General features: G+C 41.3%; 1 protein-coding gene across 1 annotated transcript in view; it reads left to right on the top strand.

Moving 5' to 3' along the window:
* Positions 1-22,187, top strand: part of LOC132159925 (gastrula zinc finger protein XlCGF57.1-like) — a 486,703-nt gene that overhangs the window by 208,115 nt on the left and 256,401 nt on the right. The window lies entirely within an intron of this gene.

Below are 22,187 nucleotides of genomic sequence, written 5' to 3'. Positions count from 1 at the left end.
AAACAAATTGGTCTATACATTACTGAAAGTACTTTTACAACTATTTACAACATAGCTTAGGTTTAACATCAGAAATACAACATTAGTTTGAGCCCAGCCCTGCCTCCATGTGTTCTGGGGTCTTCAGGAGGTCAATCTCTACAGTGACAATGGAACGAGGCACATGTCAAACACTCTAGAGACCACTCTGTATGATGTACCACCGGCAGACAGAAGAGAAACACCAGGCTCTGGATTGTGGCACTTCTCAAAAAAATACAGCAGCACTTGTTTAGAGCTATGACAAAATGATTAGTAGAAGAAATATTGAGGTACTTTAGTAAACTACTTTTAGTGAATACCACATTGGGGAAAAATTATTAGTCATATTTAAAAACTTAGCAAAAAAGATAGTTCACCCAAAAATGTAAATTCCAAACCTGGAACAACTTAAGGGTAAGTAGATTACAGAATTTTCATTTTTGGCTGAACTATCTTTTTAATGCTTGTGCATGACAGCATATAATTAAATGTATGTGTCCCATGGTAAACCAAGTAATTATTGCATGATAATGGTTAAATGATACCGCTCTCTCTGTAAGGATTCTAAAATTATTTGTTCTAAGAATAATATATAATAATTTAAAAGTGCAGTTTATTGCAGTTGACTGATTTACTGAAATGCTTAATTTTGAAATGTTTAATTTTGATTTCAAAGATTACATTGAAACAATACTACACTTCATTAAAATTTCTGCAATCATTTAACCCTTATCATGCAATTGTATTTATCTTGTTTATCATGGGTCACATAATACGCTGTCAGATCACAAGCCTGATCTGGGCCACATATCACTGGACTGATCTGTGCCACACTCCTCACACCAAGTAGCCAGATTGGGCCAAGATTTCTTGTTATGTTAGAAGGACAACAATGTTCATGATGGAACATCGCTCTTAGGGCCAACTTATACAATGTCTTTACTTTTGAATAACTAACAGACTTTTACTTTCTCTGGTGAGAAGTTCAACATTTTCAGTTTACATTATAGCATTTGTGATATGGGATATTTGTGCTATTAAATAAAAGTATGTAGACAAATTTTGTAACTTGAAGCATGCAATTATGGCATTTCTTTTTAAATAAGTGTTATGGTGGACAGAGGGTTAAGCACTGAAGGGCAAAATACAGAAAATGCCATAGCTGCATAACTGGTGCTTCTAGAGGAAAGATCGTCGATTTGTTAAAATACAAAAGGATGATTATTGGTCATGTCACTATAACCACATAAGTATCCAAACATGTACACACAGACATAACGGCCATGATTTTGCCAAGTAACACCTGTTCCTGAATCAGCACGTTTTATTCCTTTAACATACCTTTGTTCTAAAAAAATGTTTAGGTAAAATTAATTGCTTTGGATAAAAGCGTCTATTGCATTGTCTATTGCAAAATTTTCTATTGCATTAGTCATGTTGTTTGTAATTGCTACTTTGAATTTATGTTTAATCAAATAACAAAAATAACTGAATTGTGATATATTGTAATTGTGAAATCAAATTTCCTTTATTGTGAAATAATATGGTCATATCGCCCACTCATACTGTCAGCTAGTTTTTTAAGATTTTTTTTTTATTAAAAAAAATGGTTTTAAATTATTTCCATCTTGTGTGTGTCAGTAGGAAATATCAGTTTACAATTCCAAGAATTTATTTAGCCATTAATTGTATTAATCAGTGAGATTTTTGTCTGACAACAGCCAATGCTCCACACAGAGATCTGATCATCATCCAGTCTGTCTGGAAAGACATGAAGAAACAATAAACTGAGACAGACTCAATCCAGAAGAACTGTGACAACGTCTCCAAGATGCTCCAAGAATCCTACCTCTGAAGCTACAGTGCTGTTAAAAGTTTTAGGCACTTGTGATAAAATCTGTAAAATAAGGAGGCTGTCAAAAATAATGTCATAAATAGATTCAGTTTACCAATTAACTTCTGTTAACTAAATTAAATCAATTGCATTGAGCATCTTTTGTGTTTAAAGCAGCTTTAGCCCTCGCTGCACTCAGTAGCTTTGCAGGTAGGTTTCTTGATGCATCTTGGAGACAGTTCTTCTGGATTGAGTCTGTCTCAATTTGTTCTGTTCCTTCATGTAATCTCAGACAGACTGGATGATGATCAGCTCAGATCTCTGTCCATGACACAAAGTTACGGAAACTAAACGACCGAAAGCAATATATGTCTCCTTGTGAAAAAGAAGTGTGCTTACTTGTATTAAAAGTGTACTTGTTGTGTATTTCCAATCTTAAAAATATACTTTTTTAAAAGTGCATTTGCAGATAATATCATATAATTTAAATTAAAGGCCACTTAAGTGAACTTAAAAAGATTACACTTTAATGATGATAGGTCTTAACATACTTAAGTGCACTTTATAAAAATGCATGATAATGTCTAATTAAGTATTACTTAAACATACATTTTACATAATTATGATTTTATTGTATTTTAAATAAGTACACTTATTTTTATATATTTTTCAATATACAAAAGCACATGTAAAATAATTGATTTTAATTTCAACTTAAGTGTGTTCTCCAAAATTACATTTATGTATTTTAAATGTATTACTGTCAGTCTGTTGTTCTAAGTCACTTAAACACACATTTAAGTGCATTAATTGCAAGCAAAAGTTTAACGAATTTAAACCAAATTAATTTGGATTCAAATAGCCTACATTTGGTTTCTAATATAGGCTAAACTGCACTGTAAAAATTACTTTTAGTTAGGTGAATGAGTCTAACCAACGAATTAGAACAACTTGAACTTGAGTAGAAATGGAAAGCTTGAAATAATATGTAACCACGCAGTGTCTCTTTTGTTTAATGCGCATGCGCCAAAATATTACGTCATGACGGCGCACTACTTCACCAGTTTTTGAAAAATGCACTGTGCGCCATGTTTGTGTAACTGCGATGTGTGTGTGAGGAAACAAACAAGAAGAGGACAACTGAGTGTCACTTTTGGATGACAGATGAGACATTATGTACTGCAGCCTGTAGACGATGAATCAAGTTAGTATATCTTCATATACGTTTTCTTTATCCTTCATTTACGCGGCAGTTCTTGATATATGAACTCAGGAGGTTGAATTAATCGCTAGTTTATCTCTGACTGTATTCTGATATCAGAATGTGATCGCGTGTGTGGAATAAAAAAATTCTGATCTTGTAATATTTAATGTACAAAATCGATAATATTCAATATATCAGCCACCTCTAGAAATAATGCAGTTTTTTCTTTTTGCATTTGAAAAGCGAGATGTTCCGTTGCTGCTTCTGTTTGTAATGTAAGCTAATATGTTTCTATTTATCTGGAGTTATTCATTTTTGAAGGATCAGTACAGTTTTGTTACTGGAGATACAATGTGGAGACACAGACCCATACTGAAGAGGTGATGTTAGAAGTTTTTAATGAATTGTGCCCTAGTCAGCTCACCCTGATCACACATCACAAGCTAAAAGTGCTATATTAAGTCAGTATCCCTATGGATTGGAACTGCTTTGAATATTTTCCATTTGCAAGTAATATATTCCATTCTGTGCATTTACAGACCCCCCTCTAATCAACATATATTTTACATATTTAATCATTTTTCCTTCTTGTTTTCTCGTTATAACGACTTAATTTTCTTGTTATCTCGACATAACGAAAGTTGTTTTCTCGTTATTTACATTTACATTTACGTTTAATCATTTAGCAGACGCTTTTATCCAAAGCGACTTACAAATGAGAACAATAGAAGCAGTCAGGTCAACAAGAGAACAACTACAGTATACAAGTGCCATGACAAGTCTCAATTAGTCTAGTACAGAACACATAGCCAGGTTTTTTTTTTTTTTTTATAAATGAAAAGACAAGAAAAGGAAAAGTGCTAGTGTTAGTTGGTTAAGTGCAGGCAAAAAGATGAGTCTTTAGATGTTTCTTGAAAATGAGTAAAGACTCAGCTGTACGAATTGAGAGTGGGAGGTCATTCCACCAGCTGGGGACAGTCCAGGAAAAGGTCCGTGAGAGTGATTTTGAACTTCTTTGGGATGGCACCATAAGGCGTCGTTCACTTGCAGAGCGCAAACTTCTGGAGGGCACATAAGATTTAACCAGTGAGTTTAGGTAAGTTGGTGCCGTGCCAGTGGTCGTCTTGTAGGCAAGCATCAGTACCTTGAATTTGATGCGAGAGCATTACAATAGTCCAGTCTGGAGAGAACAAGAGCTTGGACAAGAAGTTGGGTTGCTTGCTCTGACAGGAAGGGTCTAATCTTCCTAATGTTGTATAAGGCAAACCTGCAGGACCGGGTAGTTGTAGCAATGTGGTCTGTGAAGCTTAACTGATGATCCATCACAACTCCTAGGTTTCTGGCTGTCCTCCAAGGAGTAATGGTTGATGAGCCCAGCTGTATAGAGAAGTTGTGATGAAGCAATGGTTTAGCTGGAATCACCAGGAGTTCTGTCTTCGTAAGGTTAAGCTGAAGGTGATGGTCATTCATCCAGCTAGAAATGTCACTCAGACAGGCTGAAATGCGAGCAGCTACCATCGGGTCGTCTGGCTGGAATGAGAAGTAGAGTTGGGTGTCATCAGCGTAGCAGTGATAAGAAAAGCAATGCTTCTGAATGATAGATCCTAATGATGTCATGTAGATGGAGAAGAGAAGTGGTCCAAGTACTGAGCCTTGAGGAACCCCAGTAGCAAGGTGGTGTGACTTCCAAACATCACCCCTCCAAGACACACTGAAGGATCTGTCAGAGAGGTAGGACTTAACCCACAGGAGTGCAGTTCCAGAGATGCCCATCTTTCTGAGGGTGGACAGGAGAATCTGGTGATTAACAGTGTCAAAAGCAGCAGAAAGGTCCAGTAAGATGAGTACTGAGGATTTTGAAGCTGCTCTTGCTAGTCGCAGGGCTTCAGTAACCGAGAGCAGAGCAGTTTCAGTTGAGTGGCCACTTTTGAAGCCAGATTGGTTGCTGTCCAGGAGGTTGTTCTGTACAAGGAACATAGAAAGCTGGTTGAACACAGCTCGCTCAAGTGTCTTTGCAATGAATGGAAGAAGGGATACCGGTCTGTAGTTTTCAAGAAGCGCTGGATTTAGAGATGGTTTCTTGAGCAGTGGGCTTACCCGAGCCTGCTTGAATGCTGAGGGAAATGTTCCATAGTTAAGAGAGGAGTTGATAATGTGAGTAAGCGAAGGTATGACTGAAGAAGAGATCGCTTGAAAGAGGTGAGTGGGGATTGGATCAAGTTGACAAGTAGTAGGATGATTGGACAGGAAAAGTTTGGAGACGTCCATCTCTGAGAGTGGGGAGAAGGAGGAGAAAGAGTGTGCGTCGATCATTGTGAAGTTGTCCTCAGTCTGCGGTGTGGAGAATTGGTCACTGATGGATCTTGTCTTATTTGTGAAGAAAGCTGCAAAGTAGTCCGCTGTAAGAGTTGATGGAGGAGGTGGTGGCGGCGGATTAAGAAGAGAAGAGAAAGTCTTGAAGAGTGTCTGAGCCAGACATGGGGACTTGTGACTTGGTGACTTGGACTCGAGTCGACTCGAGTCGCTATTTTTATGACTTGTGACTTGACTTAACAAAAAATAAAATACTTGAGTCTTGACTCGGACTTGGAAGTTAAAGACTCGGGACTTGACTTGACTTGACTTGAGACACGATGACTTGAATGACTTGAGTGTTAATCACATTATGTTTTCAGTTTGAATATAAAATATATAAATTATTTTTTTTTAAATAAAATTGATTACTCAGCTGGAGCGCAGGCTGAGAATCGTGTTGTCATGACTGGACCAGGACACTATCATCAGTCATACCCTCTCTACCTTACGCAGACCACGCCCACTTAGATCAGATATCACATCACATCAACATCTCAGCTTGAGGGGTACCGAGGGTCATCGCTTTTGTCGTCAATAATTCGCACCTAAAAACGCGTGGAAATCGCTAGTTGCGCCGCTTTCTCCTTGTTTCCAAAGCGCTCGGACAGTTGCGCCCCTGAGGCGTCGAGCGTGTCTCACCGCGTGTGCGTCGCGACCGCGTTGCTTCCATTAAGAGCGTGCATACTGGTGGCGCATACATGGTGGGATAGGCCACATCGTGCTTGGCTTGCAGACAAGACTCTCGAATCTTATATTTTGCAAGTGCAATACCTTGTAATAGAGGTATTGACTTACGGATGTTTTCTGAGAGAGAGAGAGAGAGAGAGAGAGAGAGACACTCGTGCTTCACCTGATGAAGGAAACCCAAACTGAGTCTGACTCCAATCACAACCCCAACATTCAGAAACTAATCGACAAAAATCTGAAGTATAATTATGATGAAAAATGAAAAAATGAATTTGAGCTCCAAACCAAACTCCAGTGTTTTTCGGCCCTAAACAGAACCACAAAACTGGCAAATTACTTATCACTCAAGCAATTAAAAGAAAGACAAATCCTTTCAAAATATCGACTCCGTGATCATGATTTGGAAATAGAGATTGGTAGACATAAAAGATCCTGGCAACCGAGAGAAGAGAGGCAAACACTGTGAGCTGAATCAAACAGAGGATGAGAAACACTTCATTCTTGTCTGTCCCAAATTCAGCACTACAAGAGAAACATTCTTCCCACAGTTTGAAGCTTTGAATCCTTCATTCTCGTCTCTAAATGACTCAGAGAAACTACTCTATATACTTGGAGAGAATGAGACAGCAGTCACAATAGCTGCTAAAAATTTATACACCATACACACCATACGAAAGGGATAATTTATTATATTCAACTGTTTTATTTGATATTCTTAATTGTATATAATTACTATTATTAATATTAGAAATATTATCTGCTGCTGCTATTTTTATTGTATTGTATTTTATTGTAATCATATTTTATTCTGTATCTAAATGCTAAATTTGGCAATACTGTAACTCAAATGTCATGCCAATAAAGCAACTTGAACTTGAACTTGAGAGAGAGAGAGAGAGGAGAAATGTAAGAAAGTTTAATGTTGTATGTAAACTGTGTTTGAGGGGAAGTCGTGGCCTAATGGTTAGAGAGTCGGACTTGCAATCGAAGGGTTGTGAGTTTGAGTCTCGGGCCGGCAGGAATTGTGGGTGCGTGCATGTAAAGTTCTATCTCCACCTTCAATACCACGACTTAGGTGCCCTTGAGCAAGGCATCGAACCCCCAACTGCTCCCCGGGCACCGCAGCATAAATGGCTGCCCACTGCTCCGGGTGTGTGTTCATAGTGTGTGTGTGTGTGTTCACTGCTCTGTGTGTGTGCACTTTGGATGGGTTAAATGCAGAGCACAAATTCTGAGTATGGGTCACCATCCTTGGCTGAATGTCATGTCACGTCACGTCGTTTGAGAGAGAGAGAGAGAGGGGGGTGTTCAGAGAGGAGTCAGTTGGATGTTTAGCTGTTATTTGTTTTATGGACTCAATGTTGAAAATGTAAAACATTTCTGTTGGCAGAAGTGAAAAATAAATAATTTTATGAAGTTACAATTTTGTTTGATTCCATGATGTATTTTACTGAACATGAGTATTTACAATGCAAATCCAAATTATTTTAATTTACTGTTACTTATATCTTGTCTTTTAACTTTATTAAGATCAGATTCTGTAAATTCTGGTAAAATTACAATAATAAGGTGACTTGACTTGGACTTGACTTGACTTACTACAGGACTTGACTTGACTTGACATAACTTGTGACTTGACTTGACTTGACTTGCCCAAGAAAAAAATACTTGGGACTTACTTGAGACTTGAAGGTTAAGACTTGAGACTTACTTGAGACTTGCACATGTGTGACTTGGTCCCATCTCTGGTCTGAGCGTCACAACAGTTGTTAATTTTGTTGTGGTAGTAGGATGTTTTAGCCGTGAAGATATTTGCAGAGAAGGAAGAGAGGAGAGACTGATACACACTGAGGTCGGTAGAGTTTCTTGATTTCTGCCATTTCCTCTCTGCAGCCCTGAGTTTAGAGCGATGTTCACGGAGAACCTCGGTCAGCCAGGGGTCAGATGGGGCAGTGCGTGCTGGTCTAGACGACAGTGGGCAAAAGTTGTCCAAGCAAGATGTTAAAGTGGAGCAAAGAGTGTCCGTAGCACTGTTCGTGTCCAGAGCAGAAAACTGAGAGAGTGCAGGAAGTGAGGACGAAACCACAGAAGATAGGCGAGTGAGCGTAGGTTCCATCGAAAGGTGACCTGCGTTGGAGTGTGAGGAACTTCAGGAGTAAGTGCTAGGTTAGCAGTAATGAGGAAGTGGTCTGAGGTATGCAGTGGAGCAACTGAAGAGTTGTCCACAGAGCAACAGCGCGTGTAGATTTGTTTTTGTAAGTAACATGTTTAAATGGCAACACCGCAAACACAGACGGAGTGCCTTCAGAAGGATGCAGAACTATTCTAAGATGTTTTAGAGCTGCTTGGATTAAACTCACTTTTAATTTTCCCTTTATTTGAAATAAAATTAAATATAATTTGTAATTTTTTGTAGTCATTATATGCTGTGACAGATATCATGTGCATTACAACTTCTGTTTGAAAAGAGCGTTCATGTGCAGTGTGTGTGTGCAGAAAAAAACAATTACAACATTATAGAACAAAACTGAATTAAATTAGCCTATGCATTTTACATATACATCACATTTCTCATCAATATGGTTAACAATAAAGATTAATAATAAGGAAAAAAAGCACATCACAAATAGCCTACATCGTTAATTCCTGTCCTACTGTAGATAAACAGAAAATCTCTGCTTATTAACAACCTAATCATGTGCCTAAAAGAAGCACAAATAAAGATATAGGTGCAAACAGAATACAGTGACATCAACCTTGGTTTTGATAAACAGTTATTTTATGACACAGAATGCGTTGGTGAAACTCATTCATCAAGCAAGAACTTAATAATCATAATCAAAATAATCATATTGATTCAAGCATTTACAAGAGAGAACTGAAGATGAACACCGAGCCAGATAACGAACGAAAGATTGACTCGGTTTCATCGGTTTTCGGATCACCAGTTGTTCTTTCGGACAGTTCGATTCAATAAACCGGTTGAAGAAAATGGTTCAACGGTTCTTTTGCACTCGACGTAATGACGTCATTTGCGATGATTGCTGATTCAAGCCTTCGGTTTACCCACGCTCATAACATTAGCACAGAATCAGTTCAGAATCAATCACCAAAAAAGCTAGTTCGGTTGAGACGCTCTGTCTGTCAGTCTGCTCCACACTGAATCACACATACGCAGTATCATCAGCTCCTTGGCTTTAGTTTTGTATTTATTGCAGTTTATATGTAACACCGTGGCCAGAATAGCGCAGGGTTTCCACAGTCAGGGACTGAAGTACGCTGCGCGTCACTAAAACACGCCCTTTAAAATAGCCTGCGTATTTAGTCGAGTCTGTTTATGTTTATTTGTAGCCACAGTAGCCTATATACGTCAAATTAAGAATGAATGATAATCTCTATTTTTATAAAAGCTCCCAAACAAAAAACATTATTATTTTTTTTATGATAGGCAACGTGGAGCTCAACTCTCGAGACGAGGCTTGTGACAGATAATATAAGTTACTTAATAAATACACGATTGTGATAGAGAATAAGAAGCTGACCTCTGATTTCTTCAAGTGGTCATATTTATCATGTTTACTATGGTAATGTTAATGTTTAGCATGTTTAGTCTTTTGCATCATTAATAAATATTTCTGCCTTGTATGGTGATTATAATCCACATTGGATCAAGTTATTTCAAACACTCGCTGCTGACTGAAAGTGAGTTTTGAGCTTGATTTATTTTATAAAGTGTTTAATGCTGGTGTTAAAGCTGTTATCTTTCTGAAATGATCCACAGTGCAAACGCTTTCTATTTTTATAAAAGCTCCCGAACAAAAATCATTATTACATTTTGATGATATGCAACGTGGAGCTAAACTCACGAAACGAGACGCCAGATAAAATGTTACTTAATAAATACACAATTGTGATAGAGAATAAGAAGCTGACGTCTGATTTATCCAAGCGCTCATATTTACCATGTTTACTATGGTAACATCAATGTTTATCGTGCATAGTCTTTTACATCGCTTATAAATATTTATGCCTTGCTTTGTTTAGTAATTATAATCCACATCGGATCAAGTTATTTCAAACACTTGCTGCTAACTACGAGTGAGTTTTGAGTTCAACTTATTTTAAAAAGTCTTTAATACCGGTGTTAAAGCTGTTATCTCTCTGAAATTATCCGCAGCGCTGAGCTCTCCAGATGGGGAGAAACTCTGCCTTTGTTCATAACCCCTCCTCTAGCCCCAACTGGCCCACTTGAGCCCAAGGTTTTCGTCTGGCCAATAACCCTGGCCGTTGGCCCCGAGGAAGCCCCGGCGAGGCACGATCAAGCCCCGGAAGTGACAGTGGAAACGCGACTGGCCCTGGCATGCACTAGCACGCCCGGTTTAAGCTTGATAGTGGAAACGCGGCTAATGCTGCTTTCAGAGGGCTTTAGAAGTTACCTGTGACCCTTATTCCTCTTCTGGGATCATCTAAAGCCCTTTGTAGCTGCATTGAAACTGAAATGTGGACCTTCAACCCATTGGATCCCATTGAAGCCCACTAAATGGAGAAAAGTCCTTGATTTTTTTCCCCTCAAAACTGTAATTTCTTTTTGACTAAGTAATGTGTTTGTAAGTGTGTTTGGTTTTTGCTGGTGTGGTCAAAGACTAATTTTAACCACGGTTGACAATAAAGGTGTACTGTATTGTAAAGAAAGATATGAAAATATTGGATTACTTGGGGGTGAGTAAATTATCAGGAAATATTAATTATGGACGTGAACTTGTCCTTTAAGTTGAATATATTTAATTAAACATTTAGATTTTTCATGCTCTTCATCAGTAGCGTATTTTAAATGTAATCATGCTGTAGTTCTTAAAAACTGATATATTTATACACTATATATATATATATATATATATATATATATATATATATATATATACACTGAAAAAAATTACTCTTTGAACGAACATAAAAAAATCATGCAAAGGATTTCCACATGATTAAGCTGCTTTATTTAAGCATTATGCAATTCTGTTATTCCAATTTAATGTACTTACGTTGGGTCAACTTAATTTATTAAGGTTGATTCAACTTATTTACTATGGTTGGGCACAGTGTCAGCCCAACTAATTTGCAATGTTTTGGACCAACTCATTTACTTAAGTTGATCCAATCTATGCAATTTAAGTTAGCCTAACAAAAGTGCTTAATGCTGAACGAAAGCCATTTAACATGGAAATCCTTTCCATGATTTAATTACATTAAAGGAGCTATGTGGAGGTTTTTTTACTTAAAAAAATCTTTAAGATAGAGTTTTCATTTGTACATGTTTGAGCCAACCATGATGTAAAAAAAATAATGACACCTCGACTGTCCACCACGGTTGCCTCTATCAGCCTGTAGGCTCAATTGTGTGTGGAGTAGTCGGGCACGAATTGGCGCGAAAATTCACAAAATGTGACGTCATGCGCGTTCTCATCTACTTGGGGTTAAAACAGTATGGGACGCCAGCCATTATAGTAAGCAGCGGCAATAGTGTTTTCAAATGGACTCTGCGGATGGAAAGAAGCGACCAGCCTCCAGCACAATTCAGACACCCACGGACTCTCCTCGTAAGTAAAAAAAAAAGAGCGTGCGCACTGAGAACGAGCATGAGACTGGCTGCAGCTCCTCTAACGGCCAATGGTGTCAGTAACGGTTAGAAATTTCAGAACCTACGCAATGCTCCTTTAATTCAAAGAATAGCTTTTGAGTGTTAATAAATTAAAACCTTTTTACCATACTCTAACGGTGAAACAACACACAACAAATGATAAAAGGTGCAATCAACTTGTATTTCCAAAATTATAATGCACATTGTTTTACAAAATACAGTTGCTTGTTGATAACATGGAAATATATCTCAAGTCTGTGAATACAGGGAAATGGGCCCTCTCACTCGCATCCCACCTAATCTACTATTAACGTTTGCACTTTGTACATCTTGAACCTGTGGTTTTATGTGATAGTGAACTCACACAGAAGTTAATAAAAAATATTTACTCAGAAGTCAGAAATATTTTAACATGTATATATTTTTACATTGAAACATTGCTAGGGACATTTTAAACAAGTTTCAACGATGTCTACAGTATGGTTGGCATCAAGGGTAAAAACAACACAAATGGAGATCTTACAATCCAGTTTAACTCCCGAAATATGTAAATGTTTAAACTAAAAAAAAAAAAAAAACTTAAACATAGGTTAGTCTTGATTTGTTATGAGAAACTAAAAAAATAATTCAGCATACAGCATTCCTTAAGTGCCAATAGACTAAACCTTGCATGAGAGAGAACATTGTTTAAATAAAAACAGAGCACAAAAAAAAAAACAGATGAGCTGAACACTGATATACTGGGAAATGGGGCCCTGTTTTTATACTCACATTCCTCTTAAAGATTTGCACCTACTAACACTTGTAGTTTAATGTGCTGGTGTACCTAAACAACAAAACAGAATGTACACGTTTCTTATTGTTTTTAGCCACTAAAGGGGTGGTCTTGGACACTGTTTTTAGGATAGAAAACAAATTCCAAATATAACAAAGTAAATAAAGTATCAGTAAATTTGCTCAACTTTGAGAACTAGAACTACTGAATTTTCCCTCAAGTTAGGATGGTGTAGCTTTTAATATGGCAATGTTTCATAACAGGAAAGCAGTGTTTTGAGAGCTTGTCCTTTGTTGGATAGTTTGTTTCCATCCAATGTCATTATGATCTTCTGCAAAACCTTGAAAGTGTACTTGAGTTCCTGGGGGTAGCTCAGGTTTAGTGCATAGACAAGACCCAGCAACATCACCACAGCAAAAGCTACATTGCCCAACTTACTCATCACTTCCACCCCCTCCAGGACAATCCCAACATCCGCGGGGTCATCACCAGATTCTGCACCTTTTTGTCGAATGACAAAGATTCCAAATACTGTCTCCGCAATGGCCATTTGATTGCTTTCATCGACATCCTGAGAATTTTTTTTTTTTAAAAAGGACAAAGAATTTTTTACTGATGTGCATTACATGCATATTTATAGCACACAATCTTTACAGTATTACTGTAAAACAGCTATCTCTTATTCCAACCCTTAATAACTTAATCCATATTCATAATAAATACAAATGTAATCAAATAACTAATTGACATTAATATTGTTGGCTGAGTCTGTGAAATACTTCAACAACTAAGCCATACCAAGGGTCTGTCTGTTGTAATCATGAGTTCAGTGTTAGTTATTCCATTCGAATAAGGTATATTGTCTTATTAAAGGAATAATAAGGAGTTAAAGTATGGCAAGTGTGTGTGTGTGTGTGTGTATTATTGTCTGAGAGAAAGACAAGGAGAGAGTGTCAGGACTCGGGTATGATCTGTCCTTTTTCTTCCTTATTTTTACTTTGTTTTTTTTTGTTTTGTTTTTTTCGTTTCGACTCATTTTTCCACACTTGTATTCATTTTGTTTTCGTTTTTTCTCTTCCTCTGAGTTTTATAGATATTCTCTGGTTTATCTTCCCTTGGCCCTAGCGCCAGCTGATCTCGCTCAGCAATCTAGGCAGCGGCTTGTCTGACGCACCTGTTCCCTCTATCTCGTTAGTACTCACCCTATTTATTCTGTTTGATTTTCACCTCTCTTTGTCAGTGTGTTCTGTGACGTTTTGGGCGTTTGACCTCGGTCCTGTCCTGTTCCTTCTTTCTGGTCTGTACGCTTGTTGGTTTGTCTGCCCAGTTGGTGTAACCTGTGCTTTGCCCTTAGAGGATTTCGGACTGCCCTTCTGGTATTCGACCAGGACTGGTTTTGACCCTGGTACTGCCTGCCGTTCTCAGCCCTGTCTGCACCTCGCTTGACCCCTTGTCTGTTCGACCATTCTCCTGCTTACTGTTTTTTGGATTTGTTACCTCCCTCTCTCCTGGTGCGCTCGGGGGCTGAGCGCACGACCTGCCCTCTGTGCGGTTGGAAGATAAGACTGTGTTTTTTTTCCCCCTCTCCCCGAGGGGTTCTTGTTTTGTTTGTTGACGCCAAGACGTTCCATTTAATAAAAAAACTATTTTTCAGCCTCATTCCGCTCTTGGGTCCTCATCTGTCTTGACACCACACACTGACCTATATATTCAGGTCTTTTTATTGTCATTCTATACATGTTGCCACATAAGAATGAAATAATTTACTCAGGACCAGCAGCGTAAAAAAAGATAGTTAACATACAGTATACATAAAATAATTAAAACATAATTTAATAACCTACAACATTTAAAAAATAACTTTGACCTAAACAAGACACCTGATACCTAAAAAGTACTCCTTCTATAATAAATAATTAATCAGAAATTTGAAACAATTTTAAAAGCAATCCCTAAGGCAGTGAATTCATGATTCTTACAGCCTCTGGGAAGAAGCTGCATTTCAGTCTTTTTGTTCTGGCGCTTCTTAGCCTCCTGCTCGAGGGGAGTGGATTGAAGAGTTTGTTTGCCGGGTGGGTGGAATCCTCCATAATACAGGATGCTCTGCTTCTGCACCTGCTGGTGTAAATTCCCTCAAGAAAGGGTAGGCTGCTCAAAGTTATTTTTTGGTCCGATTTGACCACCCTCTCCAATTTCTTCTTGCCAGCAGCAGAACAATTTCCGTACCAGGCAGTGATGGAAAAAGTGAGTGTACTCTCCACCACACACCGGTAAAAGGCTAGCAGAACTGGAGTCCCAAGACCAGCCCGCTTCAACCTCCTAAGAAAATAAAGGCGTTGTTGAGCTTTTTTTATAATGCTGGCTGTGTTGATGGTCCATGTTAAGTCATTGGAAATGTATATTCCAATATACTTGATGTTTGAGACCATTTCCACAGCTAATCCACCAATGAACAGGGGAAAGGGGGTGTAGCTTCTCCTTCTAAAGTCCACGACAATTTCCTTCGTCTTCCCCACATTAATGCAGAGGTTATTTGCTCTTCACCAGTCCTCGAGTTCTTCCACCTCCTGTCTGTAAAAGGACTCGTCGTCATGGGATATCAATCCCACCACAGCCAAGAATGGCTCCCGGCGGATAACTCAACTTGGCAGTCGGCTTTGGAGCATCAGGGAGCGATGTTGGGCCGTCAAGAGATGGAACTGTCTTCCACCCGTCACTCTGTGGAGGCCTTGTCAGCTCAGATCACGGATTTGGTGGGTCGATTCGATCGTCTCACCCAACAGGAGTTCCCTTCACCGCCTCCTGGGCCTCTCCCATCCACTCTCTCCTCTGAGCCAAGACTTAACAACCCCCCCGTGTATTCCGGTGAGCTTACTTGTTGCAAAGCCTTCCTTATTCAATGCGAGGTGGTGTTTTCTCAACAGGCTCGAACCTACGCATCGGATATCTCAAAGGTGGCCTATGTCATCTCCCTGCTCTCAGGTAGAGCACGTGATTGGGGTACTGCAGTATGGGGATCACAGGCAGGGTGCTGTTCTGACTTCGGTTCTTTTAAGGAGGAGATGATTAAGACTTTTGATCAGTCGGTTTTTGGCAAAGAGGCATCCCGACTGTTAGCGCGTCTTCAACAGGGCAGACGTTCAGTGGCAGATTATTCTGTGCAGTTCCGCACCCTCGCCGCTACTTGCAGCTGGAACGCCGAGGCTCTTATCACTCGCTTTTTAGAGGGACTCAACGACTCTGTCAAGGATGAACTGTTTGCCTGCGAGGTCCCTGAATGGTTGGATGATGTGATCAGTTTGTCCCTCCGCATTGACGCCAGGAGAGAGTTACGCCGTCGAGTCCGAGCGGACTCCGAGCCCATCCCATTCGCCCCTCCATCCCAGAGTGTCGAGGAGTGTGAGCCCATGCAGGTGGATCGCCTACGCCTCACACCCAAGGAGAAACAGCGCCGCCTGCTGGAGGGTCTCTGCCTATATTGCGCAGCTCAGGGACACCAAGCTCACTCCTGTCCTGCTAAGGCTGCTTGTTCGCCTCCGAGAGTTAATTTGAGTGGTACTGCCATCTCCCCCACTCACAGGTCATGCACTCATCTGTCTGTGTCTCTGTGTTTACTAAGCACTTTTTGTTTAAGGCTTCAGCACTCGTTGATTCAGGAGCAGAGGGCAACTTCATTGATGAGGAATGGGCACGCGCTCGGGATATATCCACCCAATCCCTGCAGTCTCCCATAATCGCTCACGGACTCGATGGCCAGCCACTTATGCAGATCTCTCGGATCACTGATTGGGTGAGTGTTCTTACCTTCGGGAACCACCGGGAGGACCTCAAATTCCTAGTTTTTAAATCTTCATCTGTCCCTTTGGTATTGGGTCATCCTTGGCTCGTTCGTTACGGGCCGAACATTAACTGGGCAGACAATTTAGTTTTGTCATGGAGTCAATATTGTCATACACATTGCCTTCTGTCTGCTTTCTCCCCGGTCTCTGTTTCTGTTTCCCCACAGGAGGAGGAGGCGGATCTTTCTCGAGTTCCTGTTTGCTACCATGATCTGCGGGCGGTCTTCAGCAGGTCCCGAGCTGTGTCTCTTCCTCCCCACCGGCCATACGATTGTGCCATCGATCTCCTCCCTGGCACTTCTCCGCCTCGTGGACGGCTGTACTCTCTCTCCGCGCCCGAGCGCGAAGCAATGGAGAAGTATTTAAGTGATTCTCTGACAGCCGGTATTATTCGTCCCTCTTCTTCTCCGGCCGGGGCGGGGTTCTTTTTCGTGAAGAAGAAAGGATGGCTCTCTGCGCCCCTGTATAGACTATCGAGGGTTGAATGACATCACAGTTAAGAATCGGTACCCTCTGCCGTTGATGTCTTCGGCTTTCGATCTCTTGCAGGGGGCCGAGTTCTTCACAAAATTGGATCTTTCGCAATGCTTACCATCTAGTGCGGATCAGGGAGGGGGACAAATGGAAGACCGCGTTTAACACGCCTCGTGGGCACTTTGAATATCGGGTTCTTCCCTTCGGGTTATCCAACGCTCCAGCTGTCTTTCAAGCACTTGTCAACGACGTGCTGAGGGACATGATCGATAGATTCGTTTTTGTTTATTTAGAAGACATTTTAATTTTCTCTTCTTCTCTTCAGGATCATGTTCAGCACGTCCGACAGGTGCTTCAGCGGCTGTTAGAGAATCAGCTGTTCGATAAGGTGGAGTAGTGCAAGTTCCACGTTCAGTCAGTTTTGTTCTTGGGACACATCATCTCGGTGGGGGGGATTCGCATGGATCCTGCTAAGGTGGGGGCCGTCTCCGAATGGCCGGTACCTGATTCCCGCAAGGCGTTACAGCGGTTCCTGGGTTTTGCCAATTTCTATAGGCGATTCATCAGGAACTTAGGGCAGGTGGCGGACCCTCTGACCGCGCTAACCTCCACGAAAGGCCAGCTTCCGTTGGTCAGCGGATGCCCAAGCGGCGTTCGATGAGTTAAAACATAGATTCACTTCAGCCCCTATCCTGGTTACTCCTGATACTTCCCGGCAGTTCGTGGTGGAGGTGGATGCGTCAGAGGTCGGCGTCGGTGCCGTGCTCTCCCAGGTATCCTCCTCAGATAATAAATTGCATCCTTGTGCTTTCTTTTCACACCGTTTGTCTTCCGCAGAACGAAACTACGACATCGGTGATCGCGAGTTGTTGGCGGTTCGTCTGGCCTTGGGGGAGTGGCGTCACTGGCTGGAGGGAGCGGCTGTTCCGTTTCTGGTGTGGACTGACCACAAGAATTTGGAGTAATTCGGTCTGCACGCCGGCTTAATGCCAGACAGGCTCGGTGGGCGCTCTTTTTCGGGCGCTTTGACTTCACCCTCTCTTATCGACCAGGGTCCAAGAACGTTAAACCCGACGCGCCGTCTCGTCTTTTCGCTTCTCCAGGCGAGCCGCCCCCCGACACTATAATACCTCCGGGGTGCGTGCTGGGGGCGCTTTCCTGGGGAATCGAGAAGCTCGTCAGACGAGCGCAGGGGGGAGTTGGGGTGCCTGCGGGGTGTCCCACGGGTCTGCTCTTCGTGCCCAGGTGAGTTCGCTCCGCCGTTCTCCAGTGGGGTCACTCCTCCAAGATCATGTGCCATCCAGGAGTGAGGAGGTCGCTGGCTGCCATCCGCCAGCGGTTTTGGTGGCCTGCCATGGCAGAGGATGTACGCCGGTTTGTGGGGGCGTGCCCGGTCTGTGCTCAAAATAAGTCATCTAATTCTCCTCCCACTGGTCTGTTAATGCCGCTTCCCGTCCCATCCCGCCCCTGGTCCCATATTGCCCTGGATTTTGTGGTTGGACTCCCTCCATCCAGTGGCAATACTGTAATTCTCACCGTAGTGGATCGCTTTTCCAAAGCGGTCCACTTCGTTCCCCTTCCTAAACTCCCCTCGGCTAAAGAAATGAACAGGGTGGTCATTGATCACGTCTTCCGGATTCACGGCCTTCCGGAGGACGTGGTTTCTGACAGGGGTCCCCAGTTCGTTTCGCATTTTTGGAGAGAGTTCTGTCGACAGATTGGAGCCTCCGCGAGTCTGTTGTCAGGCTTTCATCCACAGACCAACGGCCAGACTGAGCGCGCCAACCAGGATCTCGGTCGGATGCTCCGCTGCCTGGCATCCCATAACCCCTCCTCCTGGAGTGATCAACTCACCTGGGCTGAGTATGCTCACAACTCATTACCGGTGTCGTCTACAGGTATGTCCCCGTTCATGTGTAGTCTGGGTTATCAGCCTCCTCTGTTTTCTTCCCAGGGCTCCGAGGCAGCTGTCCCCTCAGTTCAGGCTTTTGTTCAACGTTGTTGCCGCACCTGGAGGAGGGCCAGGGAGGCGCTTATCCGAGCTAGGGGACGCGTTAAGACTGCCGCAGACTGCCACCGTAGGTTGACGCCTCATTATGTCTGCGGACAGCGCGTGTGGCTCTCCACCAAGGATTTGCCATTGAGGGTCCCGTCACGAAAATTGGCGCCTAAGTTCGTTGGGCCGTACCGTATTTCCAAGGTCATCAACCCGGTGACGGTCTGTCTCCGGTTGCCCAATTCTCTTCGTCGTGTGCACCCTGTCTTCCATGTGTCCAAGGTTAAGCCTGTCTTGCGTTCTCCCCATTCCCCTACTGTGTCTTCCCCTGTCGCCCCCCCTCCCCCTATTACGGTTGACGGTTCTCCTGCATATAAGGTTAGGAGAATCTTAGACTCCAGACGTCGTGGGCGGGGACATCAGTACCTGGTGGACTGGGAGGGGTATGGTCCGGAGGAGAGATGTTGGGTTCCGGCTCGGGACGTCCTGGACCGCTCGCTTATCGACCAGTTTCACCAACGCGGCCCTTCCTCGGGGGCGCCGGGAGGCGCTCCTGGGGGTGGGGGTACTGTCAGGACTCGGGTTTGATCTGTCCTTTTTCTTCCTTATTTTTACTTTGTTTATTTTTTATTTATTTTTTTTCGTTTCGACTTATTTTTCCACACTTGTATTCGTTTTGTTTTCGTTTTTTCTCTTCCTCTGAGTTTTATAGATATTCTCTGGTTTTTCTTCCCTTCGCCCCAGCGCCAGCTGATCTCGCTCAGCAATCTAGGCAGCGGCTTGTCTGACGCACCTGTTCCCTCTATCTCGTTAGTACTCACCCTATTTATTCTGTTTGATTTTCACCTCTCCTTGTCAGTGTGTTCTGTGACGTTTTGGGCGTTTGACCTCGGTCCTGTCCTGTTCCTTCTTTCTGGTCTGTACGCTTGTTGGTTTGTCTGCCCAGTTGGTGTAACCTGTGCTTTGCCCTCAGAGGATTTCTGACTGCCCTTCTGGTATTGGACCTGGACTGGTTTTGACCCTGGTACTGCCTGCCGTTCTCAGCCCTGTCTGCACCTCGCTTGACCCCTTGTCTGTTCGACCATTCACCTGCTTACTGTTTTTTGGATTTGTTACCTCCCTCTCTCCTGGTGCGCTCGGGGGCTGAGCGCACGACCTGCCCTCTGTGCGGTTGGAAGATAAGACTGTGTTTTTTTTTTCCCCCTCTCCCCGAGGGGTTCTTGTTTTGTTTGTTGACGCCAAGACGTTCCATTTAATAAAAAACTATTTTTCAGCCTCATTCCGCTCTTGGGTCCTCATCTGTCTTGACAGAGAGGCTCCCAAACCACCCCAGTTATTTCCAAAAAGAATCAGTGATAAGTTACTTTACCTCAAACAGACATTTGATACGCTGTTTTTGTTCATGTATAGAAAAATTATATGATGAAAAAAAACCAGGCCAAATAATTTTTATGTGGAAGTATGAACCTTTACAATCTGGCTTGCGTAAAATGCATAGCACTGAGACAGCATTAGTTAAAGTCACAAATGACTTATTGATGGCTTCCGATTCAGGATGCTTATCAATACTGATTTTGCTTGATCTCAGTGCCGCTTTTGAAACTATTGATCATTGTACCTTACTTTCTCGCCTAAAGTCTGTCTTTGGTGTATCGGACTCTGCTCTGAGTTGGTTTAAGTCTTATCTCTCAGATCGAAAACAATTAGTTGTGCTGGGTGGCTGCAGATCTGAGGTTGGCGTGATAAAATATGGCGTACCTCAGGGTTCAATTTTAGGTCCTTTACTTTGTAGTCTTTATATTTTTCCTCTTGGCCAACTTTTGAGGTCTCTTAGTCATTTTAATAATTCATAATTTTCATTTTTATGCTGAAGACACCCAGATTTATATTCACTCAAAATCTGATGTAAATGTGGCTGCTTCACATCTTTCTAACTGTATCACAGTTATCAAAAATTGGATGTCTGTTAATTTTCTATGTCTAAATAGTGATAAGACAGAAGTGTTGCTTATCGGTTCGCCTCACCAGTTACGCAGAGTGAAATCCTTAGTCTTGCATGTGGATGGCTCTGTTATACAGTTTCAATCTAAATTAAAAAACCTGGGTGTAATTTTTAATTCTAATTTAACATTTGATCTTCATCTAGGTAATACTGTTAAAGTTTCTTTTTTTCATCTCAGAAATATATCCAGATTACGGTCCATGCTGCCTTTTTCTGTAGCTGAAAAATTAATCAATACTCTGGTTTTCTCTAGAATTGATTATTGCAATGCCTTGTTAGCAGGAGCATCAAAATTTATTTTGAACAAACTTCAGTGGGTACAAAACTCTGCTGCACGTATTCTGACTAGAACAGGACATAGAGATCATATAAAACCTATTTTAGAGACCTTAGATTGGCTACCTGTCAAATTTCGTGTTGATTTTAAGATTCTTATGTTGACCTACAAGGCATTAAATGGACTTGCTCCTCAATATCTTTCTGAGCTTTTAATACCCTACATTCCGACACGTAATCTTCGCTCGGCCGATGCTGGTCTTTTAGTTGTTCCGGTAACGCACCTAAAAACAATGGGTGATAGGGCGTTCTCTTCAGTTGCCCCAAAGTTATAGAAATTTCTGCCTTCCGAAATTAGAAATGCACCATCCTTGAAAATGTTTAAATCTTTACTTAAAACGTATTATTTTAAGGAAGCATTTGGGTGAAAGATGATTTTTGTGATTGCTTACGTGATGTATTGTATGAGTTTAATATATGTCTTGGATACTTTTTAAATTGTTTTTAGGTTTGTAAAATTGTTTCTTATACTTTCTGTATTGTGTTTATCATGCCAGTTTTATCTATCTTAATTTTGCTTATGTGAGTGCTCTGAGAATTGACTTTTAAAAGGGCTATAAAAAAAAATAATAATAATAAAGACTTCATACACATCGTTTTGTTTGCATTTAGATGTATGAAACCAGATTTTATCTTACCTTTTCCAAATGAACTCCAGGCACGACAGCCAAGTTCTTCAAGTGCAATCTCGTTATTTTCCTGGGTTTGTCATCTCATGTGATCTCCTGTGATCTCGCTAGGCCATTTTCGGTGCAAGATCAGTCTGACTATATTGAATCACGTTATCTCAACAAAACTGAATTTAACAAATTTTAATTTGTTAAATTTCATGCTTATACTACATAAATTTATCACGTTCATCTTTGAAACATGAAATTATTTTGTTAAAATTACACGTTACCCTTTTTTTAATGTAACAACCAGCTAAGTTCCTTTTTTTTTGAGTGTATATGAATGTATATATGTATATATTAAAATTTGCCATTGACACTTTATTGAAGGTTTTAGATTGTAATGATTTGTAAATTA

The sequence above is a fragment of the Carassius carassius genome, chromosome 1 (assembly GCF_963082965.1).
Source record: "Carassius carassius chromosome 1, fCarCar2.1, whole genome shotgun sequence".
NCBI classification, from domain to species: domain Eukaryota; kingdom Metazoa; phylum Chordata; class Actinopteri; order Cypriniformes; family Cyprinidae; genus Carassius; species Carassius carassius.
This window is presented reverse-complemented; position numbering and strand designations above follow the sequence as displayed.